This window comes from Chenopodium album, chromosome 12, assembly GCF_948465745.1.
Source record: "Chenopodium album chromosome 12, dcCheAlbu1.1, whole genome shotgun sequence".
Classification (NCBI taxonomy): Eukaryota; Viridiplantae; Streptophyta; class Magnoliopsida; order Caryophyllales; family Amaranthaceae; genus Chenopodium; species Chenopodium album.
In genome coordinates, this window is record NC_137845.1 from 39,833,904 (window position 1) to 39,837,862 (window position 3,959).

Here is a 3,959-nt window from a genome sequence, read left to right on the forward strand (position 1 = left end):
TTCTCTATTTAGCAAATTTTTCCAAGTTCGGATTGTCACTAGTAGAAAAAATGCTATTTGTAACTAGCATTGTTGGTTGCGAATGCCACCGTTACAACTAGTGAAAATTATTCGTAACCGGCTAATGTTAGTTACAAATAGGCTATTTTCCAAGTTAGAAAGCATACTATTTGTAACTGGCGTTAAGTTATGCCGGTTACAAATAGAGTATTATTTATAACTGGCATAGCCTAACGTCAGTTACATTAGTGTTTTTATTATAAAAAAAAAAAATGGTAGCAGTAGCAAGTTCCTCTACTGCCACCACCCGTACATTACATTTATATTTTTTTTTAATGTAAAGGCCATTAATTGTTAATAAACTTTTATAAAATACAATAACTATCAATCTAACCAATATAAGACCAACTTTAAGCGACATCTCGTAAATTATATTGAATTGATGTACTTTTAAATTACAAATATTTCTCTCACAATTCACAATAAATAATACTCTATAACTAAAAAAAACTAGTTAGATAATTGATACAATAAATAATACTCTATAACAAATCACGCTATTTTCGAAAGTGATGTTCTCAAACATCTAATGCCAGCTTCAGATCTTGAACTGACCATCATCTGCCACAGCCAATGCATAATTGCAAATATCAATACGAGAACCAAAAATATGCAATTCTTTTCTATCTCACATTCACAAACATAGACATAAATATGGACTTGGTACAAGGACATACCACAGGTTGGACAATGGATCTATGTTCTTTGAGTGTCTGCAAACAGAAACAAATGAATTTTATACGATGTTAATTAAAGAGACTGTCGTAGGGGAAAATGGGAAGGTGATACTTCAAAGTGCTCACCTGTTCAATCTGCATAGCACGACGACCCACATCAAGGGGAATACTGTGTCTGTTTTTGTCAAGACAATTTGATGCTTGGTCTGATATCTGAAAATTGAAAAAAAAATATTAGGATACAAATTGAAGGAAATCATGTTATTGAACAAAGGCCACCCTTAGTCTGACAAGTTAGTCCAAGGACTTTAACTTATGCTAGAAGTCTTAACTTTCAATAGCAAATCCAATGTTTTAAAGTACGAATTTGAGATTCACAACATGTTAGTCACCATACTCTATGCAGAGCATTTGAGGTTCAACTGGGACATAATATACCCAGCACTCCAGCAGCTCAACTATAATAACGTTCAGAGTGAATTAAACTGCAAAAAGCACGTATACCTTAAATAATCATCCGGCAAGAATGAGTTTGTGGCTAGATTCTGGTTATATTTATTCAACATCTCCCTCATTTGAGCCACCACTTGACAGCCAAAGCCAATTTAATAAGCCCACAATACTTTAAATTTACATATTCAGAACAAAAAACTATTGCCAAGCTCATGTACATTTTCAAAAGAAAATCTTTAGACAACATGCCAGGCAACAAGTCAGATGATATAACATTTACAATATTGATCCATTTGTTGTAGCCAAAACATGGGCAGTATCATTTAAAAAAGAAAGAACCAGGAATGCAGCTAACCTCATTGGAAACACTTTGGGTGCCATATTTATCATCCCAGTATATAGTGCTTATTTTATAGATTTGTCTAACAGTTAAGGCCTGAAAAAGGGTAAACAAATATTTTTCCACCAAAATCCAATGTCAAAATGAATAGTGAAGCAAGACCCGGTTAAAAACAGAAAATAAAACTATAACAGGAAAAGATCTTAATATAAGTCTAAAAGGGTAAAGGATCATATTGGGCATAAATCCTTCTTTATCTCTTCCAAAGACTTCTTCCTCTTTTGATGTATTACCTAAAGATTATTAATGAGTATTCCACAAGTCAATACATTAGAAATCTTCATGAACCCAGATGCAAAACAAAAACATACTACTATTATTACACAAAACAAACCAGGAAATATACCAACAGCTTGTCTGATATAGTTCAGCTCATGTCAGGCAGTCACAGAAAACTACAATACCATCAGTAAAGAAGTTTCAGTATGACATAACCACTCTATTAAGTAAAGATCAAAAATTGAAAGGTAGAGCCAAAAGGGGGCCTTTACCTCATCTGTCACACTTGCAATCCATTTCTCTAGTTCAGCCAAACCAGATTTTACATATTCACCATTCAAAAAAGTGCAGCATTTACTTCACAGTAGAGTATGGTGATCTTTAGGCAAATCCAATTTCCTAAACTTGGCCTTCTTTCTAAATGATCTCAGCCAAATGGTCAACCTAAACAAAGCCGTAAGGGTGTCCACAAATGATATATAAAGTTGACAGCATATTTCCTTGAATTGTATGTATACATAAGCCACAACAACAATTCTTAATGGATGACTCTTCTGCATATTAAAAGGTTACCAAATAGCAGTTAAACAAGCTCAACAAGAGTAAAAATGCTGTCAAATTATAAAAGCTATTGTATAAACACTATAGTGAGTAAAACTGAGCAAGGATAAGGCTACCAAAATATTCTATTTTCCTACATATTTTCCAATAATACCGGAACCGGATTTAATTAAACTAGAAAAGATATACTTATTTCCAAGCTAATTCTGACATATTATATATCCCTCCTACAAAAAAAAAAAAAAAAATCAAAAGAAAGAGGTCAGAACTACTTAACTAATTGTGGTGGATTTAGAGGCATTTTTATCTCAATCTAGTACAGAAACATTAAACACTAATAGTGAGCTTAGCACAGCAGCTATACAAATTCAAGGCAATTAATCAAAATCACTAATCATCACTATATACAATTGACCACTACTAAAATCACTAATATCTATATACAATTGACCACTACTAATATCAATTTCAAAAAATCAGAAATGCAATTATCCAAACTAATCAATTCCAAAAAAAAAAAAAAAAAAAAAAAAAAAAAAAAAAAAAAAAAAAAATCAGAAACCCTAAGTTCTTAAATCTTAAACCCCCCCCCCCCCTAATTTCATAGATTAAATATGAAATCATCAATTTTACTAGCCCATTGTCAATTTATAATATCAATTTTCAGAAGAAAAAAAATCAGCAATTCAATATTATCAATTCCTAAAAAAATAAGAAACCCTAACTCCTTAATTTGATAAATTTAATAACAAATCAACAATTTCAAATAACATACACACTAATTGACTAGATTAAATAACATAAACAACTCAATTAAGCACAAAATCAACCCAACAAATCAACAATTTGTGTATAATCCGAATTTAAAAACTTAAAAATCAATTAACTTACCTAGAAGAGCCGAAGGGAACGAAACAAGGCTGTAGGATTGGAGTGCGGCTATGCGGGCGGAGGTGGCTGGATGGTGAGGTGGCCGGTGGGACGGGGCGGTGCGGCGGCAGGCGTTAACAAGTGGCGAATGGCGAAATCAGCGAGTCCGTGGCTTTGAAATTGTCGAAGAGAGAGAAGTATATCCTTTCCTCTGTCTCAATGGCTTCAAAAAGGCGAATTATATTAGGATGAGTAATGTTTCTAAGAATAGAAATCTCCTTCCTCAAATTATCATTAAAATGCTTCTTATCAATCTCTTTGATTGCAAATTCAGTACCCAGATGATGATGTTTTGACTTCCAAACCACTGCAAATGAACCCGACCTGGTTTTAGGCCCGATTATATAACACCAACAATACGATACCTTGAAGTTCCTGCATCAAAATCCATCCTTTTTTTTCTGGGTATTTTGTTTTCCGATTACCCTTTTGAGATCAGTGATCAATCAAAAACCCCATTTGTTTAAAAACACATAAATTACTATTCTCTTCACTGGATTTTACTTCGATTTTTTTGGGTTTTAATTTGATTTGATTTAGGATTGATTTCCCCCCCTTTTATTTAGTTAGGGAATTTAATAGAAAAAGAATGAAATTTATCGTGGTAAAAGAAAGAAGAAGAAGATAGCATGCTGAAAAGGAGGAGAGAGAAAAAGGAG

The 3,959-nt window shown here is 32.9% G+C and overlaps 1 long non-coding RNA gene across 6 annotated transcripts; it reads right to left on the minus strand.

Annotated features, from left to right (window-relative positions):
- Positions 1-399: 399 nt before the first annotated feature.
- LOC145570513 (uncharacterized) lies at positions 400-3,959 on the minus strand. 6 transcript variants are annotated; one of them, XR_014096483.1, is made up of 5 exons: positions 2,082-2,870; positions 1,937-1,985; positions 864-1,823; positions 738-773; positions 400-621 (listed from the first exon to the last, which is right to left on the minus strand). It is a non-coding gene; the product is annotated as an uncharacterized LOC145570513 (long non-coding RNA). The 6 variants fall into 6 exon arrangements; XR_014096482.1 differs by adding an exon at positions 3,262-3,959 and having other exon boundaries at positions 864-2,253; XR_014096480.1 differs by adding an exon at positions 3,262-3,959 and having other exon boundaries at positions 864-2,363.